The sequence below is a fragment of the Boleophthalmus pectinirostris genome, unplaced genomic scaffold (assembly GCF_026225935.1).
Source record: "Boleophthalmus pectinirostris isolate CB_2022bp ecotype Guang Dong unplaced genomic scaffold, ASM2622593v1 HiC_scaffold_4, whole genome shotgun sequence".
Taxonomy (NCBI): Eukaryota; Metazoa; Chordata; class Actinopteri; order Gobiiformes; family Gobiidae; genus Boleophthalmus; species Boleophthalmus pectinirostris.
The window spans coordinates 25,538,278-25,561,845 of record NW_026571353.1 but is presented as its reverse complement, the minus strand read 5'-3'; the positions used below and the strand labels follow the sequence as shown (position 1 = coordinate 25,561,845).

The window sequence follows — 23,568 nt, the reverse complement described above, 5'->3', positions numbered from 1 at the left end:
GAGACTCTTGTGTCCTGTTTACTTTAATAGTTTCCGACTAATAGTTTCCGATAATGTCTACCAAAGTAAACTGCGTTCACCTTGAAGTTTTCTAAAGAGTTTAACTTAATCTCTGCTAAACTTTATACAGGGATTAACCAAATTTGCTGTAAGTGTAATAAAGTGCCCTGAAGTGTTTGATCGGATTTTACTTGTAATTTCTCAGCTGTAGCAACACAAATAAGGACACATCAAATGGTTGGTGTATTACAGTAAATGTAGAGAAGGTTCAAAACAAAAACAGAGTCCAGATGAGCATAGCTTTATCTAAAACTCAACTAAATATCAAAAGGTACAAGTTTTATCAAATTGCAGTCAGTTAAAAGTAATGACATTATTTTGGAAAATTGGTTCTTTAGTTTGTATTGAACAACACAAAACACATGTCTTGGCGTTGGGACCTAAATCATGCACATTATAGGCTACACCCCCAGCTAGGTACTCGCAGTATGAGCTCCTGCAGTCTGGGAGGAGATACAGAGTCCTTTTATGCAAAAATAACAGCTATAAAAACTTGTTAGTACCCCAGTCCATAAAATGTATTAACAGAATTGACTGACTGTGCAGATGTGTGGAGCCTGAGTCTAATATAATGTCTAGTTCTACATGTTTTTTGTCTTTTGTTACATCATATCTGTAATCTATGTATGTTATCATATCTGTTAACGCTATTGACCCCTGATTCGAGTCAAATTTCTCAACAAAATAAACCAAATCTAGCTCCTAGAACTAAGAACTGTAGAAGGAATCCTGGTGTTTTGCGAATGACCACAGCTCCATTGGTTCACAAATGGGTCAAAGCAGAATACAATACCTCCTAATTAAATTTTTTCCAGGTATTTGTAATAACTGATTATCGTTTACACTAAAATCTGTTGAATTGATTGCTGCAGACTAGCACATTGTATATTTAGTTATGTTTTTTTGCAGTGTCTTGGCTGTCCATTGGTTTTACAAGGTTACAGATTAATGCAGTACTGACAGTTAAATTAACCCATTAAAATGTATTTAAATTTTTTCCATTGTCCTTCTTGACCTTGTTTAACTTTTCACAATTCCAAAACTCTCCATTGTTCTGCGTTTGCTTTGAGTGTGGAGTTATGTTTTCAGACAATAGAGACCGGTGCTATAAACAAAAGGGGCCGGACAAAGACTCCGTAATAGAATCAACCGTCACTTTAATTACTGGGGCATCCCTCGGCCTAATTAAGGGTGCCCGTTGGTTGCCGTGGGAGACAATGGCAGCCTGAATGAAGTTGTCTCACCGGATCGGACTGACTGACGTTACCGTGGTGATGAGGGGGTCAGTGGGTTCGCAGTGCCAGTGGGGATGTGTTATGATAACTGGAGGAGGGTGCACGGCAGAGATCCAAGGAACAACTGGGATTCGCATTAGCATTTGGTACCAACAAGGACGTGACACGAGGTTGCAATGAACACTGGAAGACACGCAGCAATGGCTGATGGGAGAAAATATATGTTTATGTATGTTATTATTATTATTGAAATGAAGGGAGGAATAGCTGCAGGTCCTGTCATCCCCATGAGTTTTATTATTTCAGTGTTTAAATACAAATGCACCCGGGGCGAACTGATTAAATGCAATTCTCAAGATTTAAAAATGAAATGAAAATAATTAAATTGCAAATCAGTCTAAATATAAGTCTAATTTTATATTTTTTCTCTTCGTACATTTCTATTTTTTGTGTTGTGTTTAATGATAAATGCACGATACATATAATATTTATGAGATTATATGATTTTTATTTATTTATAATATGTGGGAAAATGTATTTTATTATTCATTACTATATGTGACCTTTAAATTTTACTACATACTTAAAGGTGCACTATCAGAGATGCCGTATATTTGACATTTGCAATATTCATTACAGACTTATCCAGTTGATTGCACTCTTGACATTATAAAGTGGCTTAGTCATAAACTTGACCTGAATTGCAGAATCAGCCAAATGCTTTTCGATCACCACTTTATATCTCTGTTTTTTTTCATTATACCAGCATTTAAACAGGGCTAACGTTGTCTCATCGATTCACTCTCCCTTTTTCCATGATTCTCCTCCATTATCCAAGCACACAGCGTGACTCAATCCTCATCGGGGCTTTTAACCTCCTCTTATGTCCACACATTCAACCCGCTCCATCATTTTAGTTATACAGAATCACTCCAGAATGCTTCTTTTGATTAACAGGCTCTTCAGTTTGCACGGGGCCCAGGGCTGCTGTGTAAATATCACATTGTTGTCAAGCCCCCAGTGACTCCTCTGTGTCCACAAAGTGCGTCTGGCATCAGGGGCTTTGTGCTTAACTGCATCCGGCTCTGGTCAGAAAACAGAGCTGTAAACGGCATCGCGAGGGGAGGGGGGCCAACCTGCAAAATACTGAAGGGGAGCGCAATATGGATGAAAATGAACAGCTCTGAATCTCTTTTTATTGGTAGATTAATGTTATAAAATTTCCTTTGATTAAGTTTTTGCATGTGCACAGGAAATGTGCCAAAATATGCCAGGAAATGTCTTGGTTGTGGTTAGAGTATTGCAAAAAAAAAAAGGAAATAGACTATAAAATTGCACTATGTAACTTTTCTGGTGTTGGTTCTGCTTGTTTCCATGGAGATATAATTGATTTGCCTACAGGATGCTCCATGGTATGGCTTGAAACACGGTAAGATGATGCAGGCCTTTGGAGAAGTTAGACCAATGCATGTTTTTCAAAGTATTTCAAGCAATAAAAACTCTGGACTCAAGTAAATGCAAGATAGATACATTTAATGCCATACTGTGGAACATTTCAAGCAAAGCCAGAAACAAATGGTTCGTTACCTAGTTCGACTTTATATGCAGAAATGTTGCCATACTCTTCTATAAATCTTTATTTTTAGGTTTTTGACAATTTTCTGAGACATTTTTTTTTCCTAAACAGCAAATTCCACATCTTGAATAGATATATCTTCCACGCTCACAGAAGTGTGCCGCTTTTTATCTCCACACGTCTATTCAAAACTGTTTTCTTTTCTTTTCAGGCCCCTTCATTCTTCATCAGCAGCTTGTACTTTTTGAAAGCTTGTGTCTCAAATGTCGTGAAGGCAGGAGCAGCAGCTGTCATGGTTACTGGCCCGCCTCCACGCCAAAGTCAGTGGGGATTTAAACTTCTGCTTCCCCGGCTCCAACCTGCTGTCTGCCGACCCGTAGACTTTCACTGGCTCCATCCTCATCCACACCCTGAACTGTAATGGGTCCTGCAAGAACTTTTACAATGGAGCGCTTTGATCGAACAGAAACTGGAGTCTTGTCTGTTGCAAAATTGTTTAGATGGAACTATATTTTTTTTGCAGTTTTGCGTTATGCAAAATCAACAGTCATTTTTGCTTGTTGGGCTCTTTTAAAGGTGCAATATGTAACTTTTCAGAGGGGTCCACCACCTGCTTGCCACATAAATGTTACTGCTTTGCTTGAATTTTTCTATATTGTATTTGTTCAGTTACATTTGTTCAGTCTTTATTGCTAAACACACTTTGAAAAACATGTTTTCTTACTGTGAACAAGATTGCCCCTCCACAGATCTGACTTTTAACTTACTTTTCATTAAGTTAGATACATTTAATTAATGCAATACTATGGATTGTTTCGGGCCATGTTCATGGAGCCAAGCAAATGGCAGAACCTCCACCATAAAAGTTGCAATTTAGTTTTCTTCATTTAGGAACCAGGGTGGCTGTCCTATAATATAAATGCACAACCTACAGTATATAAATGTATGTAAGCATGTTAAAGTAGACATACAGTTAATACTCATGTTAATATTGCAGTAGCATGTTGAATAGTATTAGCAAATTAGATCGAAAAGCACTGCAAAAACGTGAAATCTGCCAACGTTTCATGCAGTCAAATAATCTAGTCTTGTGCACAAACAATGCAAATATTGGATTTTGAAGAAAGTACATATTTTCCATATTGCATGTACAGAAGATGTGTGCAGCACATCTTTTGTCACAAAGGAGAGAGAAAATGGCACACTGAACAAAGAGATGTCTAGTCCTCTAAACTCAATGACTTGTCCTACCACACACACACACATACACACACATATATACACACATACACACAAACGTACAGACTGAAGGGACCCTCCTCTGGCCCTGCAGCCGGCTCTAATCTGGCCTGCTTCACCCTGAGGGCTCGTGGCTGAGGCAGCTGCTACTGATGGAGCCGGAGAGCCAGCTGTCCCGACACAAACACCCCCCTCCTCTCGTTCATTCATGGGGACAAAAGAGTGAGGATAGGGTGTACAGGCCCCTCATCCGAAGTGTGCCGTGGCGGTGAGGAGGGGGCCCTGAAGTGGCTTTTATGGAGGTTTTGTGTCTCTGCAACAGTTGGCAGCACGTGCGCCAATGACACGCCTCTGCTTTTATTGTGCTTAGAGACAGTGGATGTGTCCTCAGAGCAGTCCTGTATACCTTTCACCATGAATACTAAATTATGCACCAGTCTATTCCATGGAATCATTGTGCACTGGGCTGGTTTGCAAGTGCACTGTTGTTGCACAAATGCTCTGGCTAACTGGTTTCTGAATTATAAAATTGGTATAATAATGTTTATGCTGGATTATGCAACATTTCTGGGCTGCGCTACCATGGAAATCTTATTGATTTGCCTGGAATGTTCCACAGTACAGTGATAGATAGATGGATAGATGATGTAATTTAATGTGTGAGAGACGTTTCACAGCAGCAATCATCATCTGCGGTAGCTCTAACTCAATTCTTTATGATCAGATTATGTTAAAACAAAACTCTGATTAAAGTCTAATTTGAGTTACAGAGCAGTGTCTACAGTTAGTATCACACTTCCAGATAATGTTGTTGATGACATGAGCTGCAAAGTATCAGACAACACAACTGTATATTGTTCGTGCTCCCAGAAGTGTCACTCTTTATCCGCATGCAATCATTTTGCAATGCAGTGAGCTATTTGCAAGCTCTTTGTTACCATAATAAACTGGCTAACTGGTTTCTGAATTATAAAATTTATATAATAATGTTTATGGTGTATTATGCAACTTTTCTGGGGTGTGCTAAAATGGAAATGTTATTGCTTTGCCTGGAATATTCCACAGTATGGCATTAAAGCTAGATAGATGATGATTAAACGATACTTAGAATTTAACTTGGCCTGATCGTGGAAACCTATCTGTCCACATAAAGATAGATTTTAACCACATTGTAGAGTTTGGGTGACTTCTACATACACAAGAGCATATATTTAGAATCAAAAATCGAAAAAGATTAAAAATATGAATTGCAAGCTACTTAAACTTTTAGGGTATGTACTACTTAAAGACAGACAGTTTGTTAACTCAAAAATAGTAATCGTACTACTCATTTTTTTATGTAATCAGTTTCATCAGGTTTTTTTTTTTTTTTTTTTTTTTGAGTAGTCATAACATGTCGTGTAGTTTAATGTCAAAAGTAAGTGCTAGTAAATCTGATGTCAAAGTTTCCAACTGCAACTACATTGTTTTCTTATACACACAAAGTTTTTTTTATATACACAAAGTTACATGTTAAAAAAAGAAAATAATTTATATTTTTGCAAGTTGTATCAGTAAACTGTAATTTAAATGATTAAAGTAAACTCATAAAAGGTTGATATCGATACTGTAATTGTAACAAAGAAGCACAAAGAGGCATGTGGATAAAACAGTATTGCTCCAAAACATTGAAAACTATTGCCTCTTTGGCCTGTAATTTCATCATCCTGCAGCACGTGCCTCCTGCTTCTCTCACTTTGTTCACACTCTTGACAAAACACTGATGTTTTTCCTCCTCTGGCTGATCTGGGCTAGAGTTGTATCGGCCGTGCATTAACAGCTCTAAGTTTAGGATTACAACATGCTTTAGAATCAAAAATCCTTGGCTATGAAGAAAAGAAATTGAAAAACAACACTTCAAAGCTTTCCTCTGGATTGGTGTAACTATCTCTAACTGCTCCGGCGTCTGGCTCCTGTTGCTATTGGGTGATAGCAGGGCTCTGAATCCTGATTGGCCGAGGGCTTGTGAGCGTAGCCCGTGATTGGTGGATTGTCTGCATGGCGATTGCTGTGATTTGCCCTTGCTTTGTGCTCATGCTGGTTTGTAAACACAGTCTGCAGCTGCTTTGTTGACTTAGAGAGACGCAGAGAGAGAGAAAGAGAAAGGGGGGGAAGAAAAGATGAATGAATTATTTGCTACAATTTGTGTAGCTGTGCACAGAGAGTGGTCAGGTGCCATAAAAACAAAAGAAGGGCATATGGCAGGTGACGCATGGTGAGACTTGAAGGTTGCTGAACACCTGCCACAGAGTAAGAAAACTTCAAAAGACAGTGTGCCCCCGGGGAACGGAGAGGAGCAGGAGAGGAAGAAGAGAAAACTTATAGGTTTCAAAGAGGTTTCAAAGAGTCTCCATATGGCTCACTTCACGGCATGGCGTGTGTGTGATTGACAGGGGGAGGAGCTTCTGATTCAAAAAACGAATACGTTAGTCAGAGAGTATTGACATTTAAATATTTGTCTTAGAAGTAGCTTACTTAGTGGTAGTTTATTTGTAGTTTGAATTACTTAGTTGCAGATTGACAAGGTAAGGACCAGGTATTCCGACTTGTTTCAGTATATATTCTGGTTTATTAAAGGTGCAATATGTAACTTTTTGATGTGTGTGTACATGGAAGTTTTCAATCTTGCAGTTATTTCATAATGGATGTCATTACTGTGCAAAAATATCTTAAAAAACACGTATTCTTACAGTAAATGGGGTCTCCTCTCCACAGATCTGACCTATAACATTGACCTGATTATGCCACTTGCTTGTCCCCGTGGAGATAGATAAGTTTGAAGCCATACTGTGTAACATTTCAGGCAAAGCAAACACAGGCCCTTTAGAAAAGTTACCAAGTGGACCTTTAAACAATTTATTTTCCTTAAGTCATTCAAAAAGGCATATTTACTAAAAATAAGGAGGAAAAACCTAACAAAACAAAATTCATTCTTCACGTAATCAAATTTATGCAAATTTTTCCCCTTTTTTTCAGTGTGGGTCCATTGCTCATGTGAAGTGCGTCTGAGATGGCGTCGGCAACAATAGCCTGAAGATTTTATGGTGATACAAACAGTGAGGGAGAAAAAACATACGCAATGAAAAGCACTCAGAGGCAGTTTCATTCATACAGTCGCCCACAAGTGCCAACAAAGTCCAGTATTGTCCGCTCCCGTGTACGACGTCAATGAAATCGCCTTCCTCCGGGCCTGTAGAAAAGCATGCCCACACACTCCCACTTTATGGAAATTTTCATTTTACTGTAATACAAATGCAAACTTCCTCATTGGCCTGTCATGAGAATTACTACATTGTTTGCAACTTTAAGCAAATGATATACAATTTTTTTTTTATTATGTATCAATATTGCATGTTTTTTTTTTCCTGTTACTAGTGAGGAACTTTTTAAATTATTTTTCTGTACTACGATTATATTTGAGCTGTTGAGAGTTGAATAAATAACTTCTATGATTCATTAAAGATGCAAATGAACTGCTAAAGTATTTCATGCAGTTTCGCCTCAGTGTGGATATACTATATAAGCAGCTTTTGCAGTTAGACTACGTCTGCTGCATTCTGTTTGCATCTACTTATGAAACATTTTATTGTCCGATAATCAGGAAGTGCACGTTAGCATGTATAAAAAACTCCACTGTCTCTGAAAGTTTTGAAAAGTGCTTATAAACTCATCTTGGTGAATAATTAGGATGCTTGGAATGCACAGTAAGTGAAGGATACTTTTGGATCACTGCAAACTAATTCTGTTTTCATGTTATTAAGACATGAGAGATAAATTTTTAGAGTAAACATTTCAGCGTTTAATCTCGTATCTGTTATTATATTAGATGTATAAATTAATTTCAATATTAGAATCTTTATATAACCTCCCAAGTTTTGTTATCGTGACAGGCCCACTTCCTCATTCACCATCTTCCACAGAAACAACAACTTATCATTTAGTCAGTCTATCTATGCAAATCAACAGAGACAAGGAAGAAGGAACTTTCGCACTGGTTTGGGTTTCAGGTGTGCCCAGAGAGGAGGAGCGCGCATGCATGTCTTTGTTTGTTTTTACCGGCACACTTGGCTGCAGTGGTTGCCGGGTAGAGTTGGAGGAGTCCTCTGTGGGTGACGTGGTTGGTCGGGTTTCTCTCTTTGTTGCTGCTCGTATGGCACCAGTCCAGGACAAAGGAATCAACAGAAATTGCAATGTGTTACAAATTAGTTTCAGTTGACTGAGAATCTTAATATGAGGGTTAATAAAAGACTGGGCCGATCGTTCTGCAAATATGTTTCACTAATTAATTACAGATCTAATAAGTGAAATTATAATTAACCTGGAAATTAATGAACTACCACCCTGTTATATGTCACGTCATTGCAACTTGATTGTACTAATTAGTAAGTGTTCTATTTTCATCACAAAAAATATTCATTGTCATAGTAACATTTGCCCATTAATTTTCACTTACAGTATGCTGCTGTGAACAGAACTTGACCTGTTTCATGTTAAGTAATCCAAACATTGAGTCAGATGCCCTCCCTGAAGGAACCCTCACCTTTTATTGACACAGTTATACATTCAGCTCTTTTCTAAGGGCCTGTTTACGCTTGTGGGTACAAAACGACAAAATATTTTATCGGAAGTGCCTTTTGTTTAGACATGATGGCGTTTTTGGGGCTTAAAAACGCACAAAAATCTCTCCAGAGTGGAAAAGTTGAATATGCTCCGCCGTAGCGTTTCCGTCTACACTGCCCAAGACGCAAAACTCTGGTCAGATCTGCTCCCGTCGCGTACGCAATTACGTCACATACATCACCACCTATCGTCACCACCTAGCCGCCTGGCATGCACAACCATTCGAATTCCACACACTTTTGCGTCACCCTAGATTTCCTCCCAAAAATGCTCGTCTAAACGCGGAATAAAAAGTGAAGGCGCGACACCACTTCTGCGTCTTCTGTTCAAACCGTCATTATATAAACGTAGCCACTGGGCACTCAACACGCTTTACAGGGATTATATACAAAAATACAAGCATAGACTGTGTAAAGAAGTGGACTAAGGGAGTGTGACGTCACCCATAGCATACAGCTCCAGTCAAATGAAGCTCACAAGGCTAGCAGTTATAGGAGTGAATCTGGAACCAGGTTCATCTTTAGGAATTTATTAAAACAAAATGGCAAATTAAGAGCAAAATGACGAACGATCACTGCAGCATTCACAGAGAGAGGGGTGATAGCTTCTCACTGTAAAGTCAGTGAGGATGGAAGCACCCGCACGAACAATTCCGATGCTGTATCCATTAATAGATACAGTCTATATGTACTAAATTTGGACTTGGACAAACTTCACTGATATATAAGTTTGTCCACTAAGGCACAAGAACGCCAAAAGTTCAAGTTCATCAATTATTGTATGTGTTTGCAATTGCATGTATTCAATAATTGTTTTATAATTACTCTCCATTGGTGTTAAATTGGGTTCTAAAATACAAGATATATTTTTATTATATTGTCTCACCTCAGTTCCTCCTTATATTCCTGTCTTTGTTATCGATATCCTGAGGCGCTGCATACATTATTCTGGCTAGACTCTTTTCAAACAGCATGCAGCAAACCACATGGGCTGTTGTTTTGTCCTATATTTATAAGAACATGCACAACCACTAGCATAGTCCTTAAGTAACTACTCTGTTTTCTTTGGAGTTTGTTTATTCTTTGACAAAATGCTATTTTTAAAGCTATTTTCTTTTCCTCTTGTATCTGCTTCTCACCTGAAATGCACTCACACTATTGATTCTACTTCATGTCCTGACTGCCACCTATCTGAGGTTGTCTAAGGTGAGATCCATTCCTCTTAGCTATAGCCTTTGTCCATTACTTCCCTTTGTGACAAAAATAATTAGATTTCAGAATAACGAACCTATAGCGTCACTGTGTCGCAAATGAATTTATGGTAGATGTTTTGAAGTGATTGGTCTAAACACGATTGTAGTTGCAGCATTTGCTAGTAGAGGAGCTAAAAAGTGGAGTACTGATTAGATTAGAGCAATCTTCTATCCTTAGACCACATTTAAATGAAGAGGCACTTGAGGATTAGAAGAAAAGAGGATGACATCCACTCAAAGCAAGCCCCAGAATGCACTTTTATTGGAAAGCTCACACAGATGGAGAGGAGTGTGCTTGTAGCTCAGTATGTTTACTATGGCTGCAGCTGCATCCTGTACAAAAGACAACACATGGTTTCAAGAGTAAGTCTTCTGCACTCAACCATGTATACAAACAGAGACTTGCTGCCAGAGATAATGACGTTTCTAAGTATAATCATTAAAAGTAAGTGATATTAGTGTAGGCACAACCTGTGATCCTGTGCCATTTAAACCAGCACTCTCCAACCTGTGGCCCAGGGCCCAAAACCTGGCCACGACACATCTGGTACTGGCCACACAGGAAAATAGTATAGCTCTTTAGAAATAGTTTTACTTCCACCACTCTATCTATGTGTTATACTGTAAAAATATTACAACTTAACCTGGTAAACAGCAAACATTAAGCATTAAGACCATTTTGCATTTTGAGCTGTTATTACTCTCCTTGCCCCACTCCATCAGTCGCTGAAAATATTTTATGATCTGGGACCACTGATTTAAAGCATTTAAGTCAACTAAGACAAGTTTATATTAGTGATTGCTCCTCAAACTAGCAAAATGTATAGTACAAACTTTGTGATGACCCATGTGTTCAACAGAGCATGGGTAAATAACATCTGCAAGTAGCTCAAGGTTTAGTTTTGGTTTTGATTTACAGTATATATAAGTAGAGAAGGCTATAGCCTAAAATTGTTTTTTTTTGCTAAATCGTCTTTTTAGAGCTTTTAACCGTGTTAGAGTTGTTTCTCCTTCTCATGTACACTCTCACAGTAGTATTTATAGTGAATTGTACATCACTTATTTTCAAGATGCCATATTGCAGATCAATCCCTGTTTTCAGAGCCACCAGCATTTGCCCAGAGCTCCGTATTTACATCATTCTCCAATTTTACTTTCTTAATCGGTGATATACGCTGGATATATTTTGGAACAAATGAAAAAGAAATGATCCACTGCTATCCACTGGAGATGCCAACTCTTTTTTGTGATGACATTTATGACAGAGTCAGCTCCCATTTGGCAAGCAGAAGTCAGCAAACTTGTTTCTTTTATTAAGTCATTATAATTATATTAGTCTATATAGCTATAACTATGTGCAAATGACTATAAATGAGCTGTGGTAACATAAACTTCCTCATAGTGAGAAGAGTAAAAGTCACATTCAAAATACTTTGATATTGGTCAAGTATAAGTAAAAAATATGAGATAAGATATACTTCTCGGTTTCATCCAATAACTGAGAGTAATAATCACACCCACTGACACAGACATGAACATTCAGAATAGTTCATCTGTCAGTATGGCCAAGGGCTTCTTTGTCAAAGTTAATACTGGAAAACGAACAAATGAACAACTGAAGAGATGAACAGACTGGACCAATCAATGCAAACAAGTGTACAGTATATAATCCTGTTACAGGCCCCCAATCGATTAAGAAGAAGTCACGTTTTTCTACACTTGCATGCTGTTTATTTAATTACATAATGCGCAGTCATATTGAAACAGAACTGAAATGGTGAAACAATGAATTTGTTTCTGTTGGTTTGCTTGTTGGTTTAAGTTGGTCAGACCAGTTTGCTTCAGTTGAGCACCCAGGTGACTCCATCCTCTCATGTCTCTTCCCTGTATGTTCACTGAGCAATAAAATGTCATATAAATAATCTTAATGTTAATAAAAAATATGTATTCATGTGGCTTCAAGAAAGTCACAATCCCACAGAGAGTTTGGGTTAAATGCAGGGGATAAATATTCTTGGACAATAAAGTGTACAATAAAGGTCTTATATTTAAGCCTTTAAGCCATGTTATAATAGTTTGATTCATCAGCCGGTTTTACTTCGTGGAAATCATCTGACCTCGTAGGATTAGGATTTGTTTGCTCGACAGTAATTTTTTTAATTTAACCAATCGCTGTTATTTGGTTGTGATGTATGTAATGCACCATGAACGGGGCTAACTGGTATATTAAGCTTTTTCCAAATCCTGTAGGAAGAAGGGCAATAACATCTTTCCCCTTGATAAAATTCATCAAACATTCTCTTTGCTCCGGCTTTAAATTCTTAGTCTCGGCTTTAAATTCTCAATTTCTGCAAACCGTCTAGTGTATTCTGATTTCTGACATAGTTGCTGGAGAGAAATGAAATTGAGTGGAGACACTAGGTGGCTAATGTTATAATGCTGTTACCTCATCAAAACATATACGAAGTTGTGTTTTGTTTCATTCACACATGTTTGAATATCCTTTTGTTATCAGTCTGTCTTCATCTCGAAAGCTCAGAATGCTCTGTTCCACCTTGTGATGTCATGAAGCGGTAGTTTTCACATTAACAGCTTACCCTTTACCTTTTGTTCGATAGAGATTCCTAGGTCTGAAATTATGCAATGATTCTAGTGAAGGTGCATGGAGTTCAAAAACACATAGAACTTCTTGCATCACCACATGATATCACAAGTGTTTCAGTCTAAGAAAAAAAAAAAAAACTTGTGTGAATGAAACAAAACTTAACTCCAGATACTGTATGTTTCTGATGAGGAAACAACTTTATACCATAGATCAGAAAAAGTGCAATATGGGCCCTTTAAAAAAACAGTTTAAATATAAGAGGAGAAAATATTAATATTACTATCTATATATTTATCTATCTGCGTGTTGTATAAAGTTTCCTATCCCTGTTTGCTGCCAGTAATAAAATGGTTATTTAACTGGAAGCACGTTCATGTGACTGATGGTAAAAGGAGCCGGACCAGGTGCCGTGGGGACCAGCCTCTGTGTGTCATAACAATAGCAGCTGTAAACTCCACACTGCATGTACACACACAGGTGCAGTGCACTTTGGGGGAATATGGTGTGATAAGTGCTTATGCAAACAGCTTTTATGTGAGGCCATTATGAAAACTGTGCGCCGAAACATCTGCTGGACGACTATAAAGACCGAGAGAAGTTTACAAAGGAGATCTAATTTATGTTTTGCTTATTTGGTCACTGTGATTAGATAAAACAGAATATAGCTGTCTTACAATAGTGAATGAGAATGTCAAAGAGTCAAAAAAAAAAAAAAAGAAAGAAAGAAAGAAAATGTGTAATCAAATACTTAAAGGTGCACTATGTAACTAACTTGGTGGAGAGTTGATCACAGTGGTTAGATAAGAAATAATCTGTTTGTCCCACAATATCAATAGAATGAAAATGCCAAGTAATCAAAAAAAAAAAAAAAGAGGTTAAAGGTAAACTATGTGAAATGTTAACAGTGATTAGATAAGAAATAATCTATTTGTTCCACAATAACAAATGAGAATAAAAATGCCAAATAATCAAGAACAAAATAAAATACAAAAATTGGAAAATTGTAAAAAAAATATATATATATTATTATTATTATTATTATTATTGTTGTTGTTGTTGTTGTTGTTGTTATTGTTATTATTATTATTAAGTTACATGGTGTATCGAAAATACAATAAATATAATCTAACAAAAAAAAACACCAGGCAACTAAAACTATTCAATAACATTACCCCCATTCTGTACAGAGCTGATTAAATACATTATCTCCTTTAGTTAACACACATCCAGATCCCAGTATTTCATTATTTTGTACATAAACACATATGTCATAATCCCCCTCCTCCCCATTGGCTACTGTACAGGCACTGTTTCCAAAGCAACTCAGGCATGCCGGCCGGAGGCTCCTCCCCTTTCAGGAAGCAGCAGCAGCATGTAAACAAAGACAGCATGTGCAGCGCTGGGCTCTGGAGCAAAACAGAGAAATGAGCTGAGCTGATCTTTGCTCTCTTGCTTCACAGAGACGAGATGCTTCTGTTTGGGTTTAGCATGTGATTTTCCACTTCACATGGTCAAGAGGCTTACCAAGAACCAGATGATAAAATAGACTGCAACATGTGTCTCATATTCTCATGTCTCAAACTTTGTTGATCCTCAAGGGACACTGTTTGGACACAGTAGCTCACACATCACAATATTACATAATAAACAAAAGCAAAAATATAATGTTAATAATAACTGATAATAAGACTGCACTTATTAAACAAACAAACAAAACAAGAAATAGAAATAGAAAATAATATTGTGAGATATGATTTTATGGTTGTGTTCTGGGTTGGCATCCAATAGTTGCACATACAAATGATGCAATATAATGTAATGTTATATTATATGCTGGTGGATATATTAGAATGTCAATGTCAATCAACTGTTTGTAAACAAAGTCCTGCAACAAGTGCAGAAATTTGCACAATAATTTTTTCCCTAAGTTCTCCTAAATGTGTTTTGTGTAACCTGTCCTAATGTATCACTCTGATATGAATCATTAGAGGTGGTTTATGACAAAATAGTATGATTAGTTTAAGAACATTGATATCAACAACAGTGTTACATCAGGTGCAGGTGTATCAGGGTCACTGACCTGCGCTCTAGCGTCACTCACCCTCCCCTCAAGTACCTGCCCATTGTCGAATGTGCTTGTTTACTGTCGCCAGAGGTAACAAAAGTTCAGCAGATTTAGCCCTGTGCTTTGTCCTGGCTCAGCTTACTGTTAGGACAACATGATTTTGAGAACATTTGTGTGAGGAATAACAAGGTTATTAAAGAGCACATAAACATACAAAACATTGATGAAAATACCCTCACACTGGGACACCTATCGTGTTGAGCAATGACCCCCGATAGCCAATCACATTTCTGTTACCAACAGCAACAGTGTGTGTTTATGCCTGCCTCTAGGTAATCCTGCGCTATGATTGGCTGAGTGCCTAGCTCCCAGCACTACCCACTGCCCCCCTTCTCTTTTTCCCCTCTGCATGTGCCGGGAGATTAAGCAACACTGGCAAAACAAAAAGAGCTTATTTTTGTTTTTCATCAATGGCAGGACTGGTGTATAAACAGTAAATGTGTAGGTGCAGATGAGTGGTATGTTACAAAAAGACAAAGATGTGCAGAGGAGGAGGAGGAGGAGGAGATGAAGCGTCCACTGTTGCCATGCGCCCTCACTGTGTTACTGGGTTAACTGTGGTATGTTGCTATGAAAAAAGATGAGCAAGGAAGAGGGGCAATTGCATCACCCCTTTGAAAAGTCCTTCGAAAACAGCTCTCTCCTTTTCACACCCTCTGCAGAAAGTGCTTTGCCCTTCCCGTCTTCTACTGGGGGAATTTCACATTGAGATTCAGCAGGTTTATCTCAGTTTGGCTATGCTTGAAGAAACTTTCAATTTGAGCAAGTGCAGTTTTCTTTCTAGCCTTCTTTCTTGTTTATAAATCGGTTTCACAGCAGCTCATATACTGGTAGGACAAAGGAATTTTCAATGACTGTGCAGTTAAGGTCAGCTTGACATTTCCTTGGAACTCATAATTCTCACCTAATGTGCTATTGGTAATGGTATTTAATGTGATTACAGATCTTTTATGGTGCTAAAAGAAGAGACACTGATGGAAATTTACAGTTTAAACAAGCAATAACAAGTGTATTTTGTCAATTTTTAAGCATAACTATTTCAGGTTCAAGGTCTAAAGGTTGCACAGTGTTACTTTTCTGGTGAGAGAGTCCACAATCTGCTTGTCTCCATGGAGATTGCATTTCCTACAATGTTCCACAGTCCTTAACTATCCTCACTTGCATCTTGCATTGCTAAAAACATGCATTCTTACTGTGCAGGGGTCGCCTCTCCGCAGATCTGAGCTGTAACTTGGCATCATTGTTGTGTCATTTGTTTATGTGGCTGTTTTTAATGTCTCATGGTGCACTTTGAGCTTTTTAGTACATGTTTTTCCAACTTTTTAAACTACAAATGGCAAATAAACTAACCTAACCAAACCTATTTAATGCCATACTGTGGAACATTGTTTGCAAAGCAATACCATCTCCACACTAGCAAGTGGCAGACCCTGTACCATACACATCATCACTGTAACTGTTCAGTATTGTTGCACTGTCTTTATAAAGAACTTTTAAAGATGTCAGCTGAGTGAATAAACTACACTTGTACTTGTTGATAACTTGTGTTGCAGATTGTTGTTGAAGGCGATGGGTCAGCTGATTAGACACTTTCTTAGAACATGGTCACCTCGTCCACATATGACATTATTACACAACACCTTTCAGGTCGAGATGTTTTGAGCTGGCTGAGAAATATATGTAAGAGGAATGACGGTAAACATGTTGTCGTCATTTAATCTTTAACCAACTTTCCATGTACTATCACGGGTTTGCACGCAAGATATGTTATGTGCACATGTTATTGCAGTGGTCAAATTCTTCAGTGTTTTGAGCTGTAATTCTTTCTTTTATTTTTTAAACATTTGCACAGACATTCCTGCATCATCGGTCCAAAAAACTGACCTGTATAAACCAACTGTCTGCGAAGAAGCAAGGTTGTCAGCATGGAGTGTCTGGCTTCTCTCTCTCCCTGTCTCCCCGCTCTATTTCTCTCTCTCAACTGTTCGTTCTCAGTGTCCTGGCATGCAGTGTCCCTCGCCTCCTCTCAAGGATCCTAATTAGTATGTGAGGAGAAACTGGAGACGCGGTCTGGCACTTGTGCTATGTACTGGTGCTCCATACAGACATACACTCATTGCTGAAAAGTACATAGACTTCTTTGCCTTGACACCCTTTGAATAGGCATGCAAACTGTTCAGATCAAATATGTTGTATTTTTATTATGCATTTGGAGTCTATATTAAAAGTGTTATAAGCAAGGGGACTATTAGCTTTCAAATTAAAATACATGCATTTGAAACTCATGCCGGATAACCTAATATTAAACTACTAAAAATAATGTTAGTCCATTAGAGCAGCAGTATAAAATGGTGCAGCTTTTGAATGTAAAGCTGAAGGAAAACAGGTTTTTGCAGGAATTTTGAAGACATAAGACAGTCCTCTTAAAACTAATCCTCCACATAGTGTACAGTTATAAATCTCAGTGTATTATTTTTACATTGTTGCATTGTTTCAGCTGAAATTCTTTAAAGATGACTGAGCATACAAAGAACTAAAATGGTGCATTGTCAACATGCCTTGCACCTCCACCGAAGTGCACACATTGAGCTTTCGGTTTGTCTAATGTTAAACCAATGGGGATTTTAAGAGGATAAATATTTGGAGTTCATTCAGTACCCTGTCAGTGTTGTGTGATAAATGCATTTGACCCATGTAGTGACCCGGCACAGTATCGGGTTCTTCCACAGTTTTTGTTTACCTTTTTAATGTTGTTTTGGGTAATACTTCTTAATGGACATTTGCACTGTTACCAGAAAAATTGCTGATTTTGACAGTAACATTAGCATTTTGCCATTTGATCCAGAGCTCTATAACTATCACAGTCTATTTATTCATTCAAATGTTTATCATTATACCTCTCACCGACATCTCACAACTAGATCTTGCTATGTAAATAATACTTCAAACTTGGATCAGATTATGGTCTATTTTGACACTACTGTAAAAGAAAAATTTAAATGATGTTTCACTTTTCAGGCATATCTGAACTTGTTTTTCTGCCTTACTGAGTCATGTACTGTACATGTCTCTTCTACATTGTCGCCTGATCCGTATTAGGAATGGAATGACCGGTGGTATGTCCTGTACCACTTTGTATGGCCCAAAACAGCACCCTCACCTCATCGCTGTGGAATCTGGAATCTACACCGGCGAGGCACTGTCTCCTGTTTACGCTCTCCTTGACTCCTCTCTCTCTCTTTCTCCCTCCCCCCTCTTCTCTTTCTGTCTCTCTCCCTCCCTCTCTGCAGTCTGGGTTCGCGGCGGTGTCTTTGATCAGATCAGACCAGGACAAAAGCATGCAACTTTCCACCCATTTGCTCCCCTCTTGTCTCTGTGAGTGTTGCATAGTATTGGACATAGCTGGCTCCCTGTGCATGTATGGTCACTGCTTCCTGTTGCCTGCTGGGAGATTCCTGGCGTGGCTTCTGGTCCATGTGTTTCAGAGGGGATAAGTTGAGCTATGTTAGTAATGTCACAGCCCAAGCTCGAGATTACAGACCATCCTCCATATTTGGCAACGCTGCAATCATTTCCAGTGAACCACCTCGAGTCTGGTATTCAGTGTAAAGTGCAAAGATATGGAGGGAATGCCGATGTCTGCAGAACAAAAGAGTGGGCTGCACAACAGAAACCCTCCGTGCATTCATTACATGCCACAATTGTTTAAAAATGTGACTCAAAGAAACTCAATGATTGCCATGTGTGAGCTTTGTCAATATTTAGCGTTGTGGGAGAAACAGGAATGCTTGTGTAACCTTTGAAAATTAAAGTATTCAAGAAATTCTGTGAAGTCGTAATAGATTTGCATAAACACAACACACTAGCTGGACCTTGAGTAAGATCATGACAAAGCTATTTTGTTTTCTCATTTGAATTGATGTCAGCAGACGTCGTAGGTCTCGCCTCATTCCAATAAGGAGTCATTATGATAGGCTGCTGTGTAACTGAGGCGTTCCAATAAGAATCCATTACGATATAACTACTCTATAAGTGAGGGTGTGCCTGTACATCGGCAGCAGAATGTGATTTTATTTCATCTTGAACTGATTATGTATGAGGCGTACACCCAGCTCCGTGCAGGTGTGGAGAGTGCGTGCTAGGTAACACCAGCTTGTATAAACAACACAAGTATCTAAGCAAATGTGTTAGGTAACCTTTATTAGCATAAGTAAGGTGCATCCTCTCTGCATTTGACCCATCCTTCAACCAAATGCTACTGGGGGGGACCTGTCAGGAGCAGTGACGCAGGACAGCGTGTAGGGACCCATCTCCAGACCTTGACCTCGGCTTGATGGTGGTTTGGCAAGTGTTTTGGATTGATGGGGAAAACCGGGAGTTCCAAGAGTGGGGATTTTTCTTCTGTGAGGCATGAGCAAGCCACAAGTTGTCAATATTTTTAATAAGTTTCTTAGACTTAGACAAATTTTACTGATGCACAAGGGAAGTTATTTGGACACAGTAGCTCACATATCACAATATAATATAATAAAAAAGAGCAAAAATATAAATGGTAATAATAAATTCTAAATAAGTAGCAAAATAATATAAGACATAATATAGAGTAGGGACCTCCAACTTGTAGCTCGGGAGCTACCAGTAGCCACTCCACCCCCTTCCAAGTAGCTCGCCAAGGGATTTCTGATTGTGCTGAATAATGCAAATTTGACTGAATTAAATGCCTATTGCTATTGTCCATGTGATTCCTATCTCCGTGCACTAATAAATGGAGAATAGCTGTGTAAATATTTTATATCCGTCAAACTGTACCCATCTAAAGCTCGTATATTTACTCAATTTCTTGCGACCTCTAAAACTAGTAGCGCTCTGGCATTTTTGTTTCATAAAAGTAGCTCACCAGAGGAAAAAGGTTGGAGACCCCTGATATAGAGACATAATTATATAAAGGCAAATGTACAAGTCAAAATAATTTATGCTGTCTTGCTCTAAAAACTCTAAAAATGAGCTGTAATGTTTTATTCATATTTCGTTTTAACACATTTTTGAATCAATGACTAAGTGAACAATACGCGTTTTTAGCACTTGTGCACAAAGCATGCTGTGCAAACAACTGCACTGCACCAGTCTCTCTTACATCTCTAACTCAGATATTTTTGCCTTTTGAATCACTAATAATACATGCATCTATTTCTGCCTGGTGCATTTGAACCTGTTTACTTTCTATTTCTTTCCCTCCACCCCCTGCCGCTGTCCTCTCCTGACTTTAGACTAGAATAATCCGAGAGACTCTCTCTATAGGTGTCCTTAAATACCCTTTGCCATTTCAACAGATCTTGACTAATGCTTACAGACTAGCCCAGCGTGCCGGCTACCTAGCCTCATGTGATCGTTATAAGGCATCATATCACCTCTAGCACATTTGAGACTCTCTCTGATACCAGATAGATATTTTAACCTCTGCAAGATCTGGCTCTATAGCTGTGTTTTCAAGGTGTCAGGTTAAAATGGGTCGATCATGTGCGAAACCCAATATTTTGTGATTGAAAAGGTAATTCAGTTAAATAGTAAACATGTCAAGGCTTGGAATATGTTCTTTATTCTCTATTGGTGGTGCACTTTATATTAAGTGCATTTGGGTGCTACAAAATAAACAGCCTGATGCAATCTCTGGGCAATTTGTGAACATTTAGAAAAACAAACTGTCATTTGACAGGTTATGATACATGGGTGAGGCGCATATTTCAAACCGTAATTTATATTTTGCTTCAGATTTTCATTTTCAGTATCTATTCAGAAAAATAAATCTAAAATCCCAATACCACTGTGTTGCAATTTATTATAACTACACTTTAATTAGCCTTAATAACATATGATCAAAGGCATTTACAATAAACAAATACCTAATTAAGATGCATGATGATTGAGAATGATTCAGGTTGGGTAAATACTTAATTATGGGGTTTGGGTAATGGTTTTCTTAATAGTTTGTACATTTAAAGTACCGTTATTAAAAAAGTGTTACCAAAAGTTGTCTGTTGTTGTCAGTGGTCTAGTGGGGGTACACGATTCGTTACTTCATCGATGTGATTAATCCCCAAACAAATATAAAGGTGCCAGCCCAGTAAAAGTCGGTAATATTTTATGTTTTTTTTTTTTTTTTAATTCAAGATGATCATGATGATGCAATCATGTTATTAACATTACGTCATTCATAATCATCTACAGAACATAAATCATAAGCTACAACACATGAACCAGGACTAAACCAGCAGGACTAAAACAGGACTAAACCAGAACTAAACCAGAACTGAACCAGGACTAAAACAAGACTAAAACAGGACTAAAACAAGACTAAAACAGGACTAAATCAGGACTGAACCAGGACTAAACCAGGATTAAACCAGAACTGAATCACAACTAAACCAGGACTAAACCAGGACTGAACCAGGAGGACTAAACCAGGACAACAGGACTAAAACCAGGACTAAAACAGGACTAAACGAGGACTTAACCAGAGCTAACCCAGGACTAAACCAGGATTAAATCAGGACTAAACCAGGACTGATCAGGACTAAACCAGGACTAAATCAGGATTAGACCAGGTCTAAACCAGGACCAATCCAGGTCTGTACCAGGAGGACTAAACCAGAACTGAACCAGGACTAAACCAGGTCTAAACCAGGACTATACCAGGACTAAACCAGGACTAATCTTGGACTTGAGAGCGAGAGAGAGAACCCAGAGTCCATGAAGCAGGGTACTTGCAAAGTGCGACTGAGTGACAGTGACGCTTAGTCCCGTGAGGCGTGAAGCTCTGCGCCAGTCCTTTCTCCTGTGGTCACCCGACAGTCTACGTGAGTACACCTCCGGGCCTATCCTGACATTCAGTCCTGGTTCAGTTCTGGTTTAGTCCTGTTTTAATCCTGGTTCAGTCCTGGTTCAGTCCTGGGATCAGTCCTGGTCCCCTCATGTGGCAGGTCACTACACTGAAAAAATTGTCCAAGAGGGGTTGTTCAAATTGCAAAAAACAAATTTGACAACAATAACATGACTTTTTTACATTTCTCTGTCCAGCATGTTTAAATCTTACAAAGGTCACTTGATTGTGGCCGATGTTAGACCTGCATGTTTTAATCAGACTGAGGAAGCATGACTTTATTATAATTTCTGGTGAGGCTCCTCCCTCTGGAATTCTCCTCCCCAATTTTTTGGAGGGAAAATTCAAATGCAGCAGGACACAGGACAGTTACAGGAGCAGAGGACACACAGTGTGGAGCAGGAGGATTATGAGAGCTGATCTGGAGGTGAGACTTTTTAAAGATTTTATATGTTTCTCCAGCCTAGAATATCGTCATTGTTAAAACATGTTTGTGGTGTTTTATTTGAAATTTGAGTTAATGTAAGGACTCCTTGAAACAAATTGTATTTGACTGTCCATCTACAAGAGGCTGACAGTTGTACTAATATTTGAATGTGTTTGTTCCAGAGTCGTCTACAAACAAAGAGTGATGTCCAGAGCTCTGCTGGAGCTGTGGTAAAGTTCATGAATGTTACAGCTGATGTTTCAGGAAAAAGGAAGATGTTTGAGAAACAAAACACAGAGCACAGATGAACAAAGTAAGTAAACCAACTAAAATAATTTTAAACAAATTTTTCAAAATGAACTTCCTATTGAAACAATTTTCGTGTTTCTACAGGGTGATGTGGCACTAGGAGGACTTTATACCAGATGCCCTCCCTGTTACTGCATTTAGAGGAAGAAAAGCAGCACACAGTGAGTTTTGTTTCTGCAGATACAGTTCTAATGTTCTTGTGATTCTGTTCTGGTCCATTATTGTAGTAATAAGTGCTTTAAATGTATTTAAACATGTAGAACAGAGTAGATCATCAGAATGTGATCATCATGTGTTATTCCTGTGTCCACAGAGACCAGAGCTTCTTCACTGGAATAAATCTTCACACTGTCCAGCTCCAAACTGTGTGTCTCTGTACTTGTGCTCTCTGTGTGTTTGATTCTGTTTAAGACAATGCAGAACTGTGGAAAACTAAAGACTGTTTTTGTATTATTTTACAGTATTAGATCAATTAAATTAAATTATACATACTTATACATTTCACGATAAGGTAACATAAGATAAATATGCATATTCAGCATGATTTGATCAAATTTCATCAACATGAAAAAGTGATGTTCATGTTCTGAGAAAAATATGTGTAGAGAGGATCAAAATAAGTTTCAAAGCCTAAACATAATTTTATTGCATACAACTGCTTTCCATAACTTTTTTACGCAAATCCAGCAACAATTTTTTTCAGTATAGTCATCTGGACTTTTTTTTTTTTTTAAATCAAGACCTTATGACAGCCATCCAGAATTTTCAGAGAGAAATTCACCAGAATTTTCAGAGAGAAATTCACCAGAATTTTTATTTGATTGGGAATTTATTTCAAGTGTTCCATGTCTCCGGGTCCATTACTCATGATAAATAAACTTTTTAACTTTTTAGACAACCCAAGACTCCTAACTCTCTTTACAACTTTTTACTTGAATTATTTCTACAAGACGCGGTGCAATGGTCATTAAGGTACATACAGTGGACATTAAGGTAAAGGTTGATAAAAATCACTCTTTATTGTCCACATCCTTTGCATTTGACCCATCCTGTAACTCTGGAGCATCAGGAGCAGAGGTCTTCATGATTGATTGATTAATTTATTTCGGTCATATTTAACATACACTGACCGAAAAGGTGTAGGCTGAGCTTGAGCTTATTATGCCTTTACCCTTTTTTCCTTCATCAGAGCATCATCTTGACA

At 38.2% G+C, this 23,568-nt stretch overlaps 1 long non-coding RNA gene across 1 annotated transcript; it reads left to right on the top strand.

Moving 5' to 3' along the window:
• Positions 1–21,991: 21,991 nt before the first annotated feature.
• LOC129411376 (uncharacterized) lies at positions 21,992–22,525 on the top strand. Its single transcript, XR_008633285.1, has 3 exons — positions 21,992–22,055; positions 22,238–22,368; positions 22,449–22,525. It is a non-coding gene; the product is annotated as an uncharacterized LOC129411376 (long non-coding RNA).
• The last annotated feature ends 1,043 nt before the right edge of the window (positions 22,526–23,568 follow it).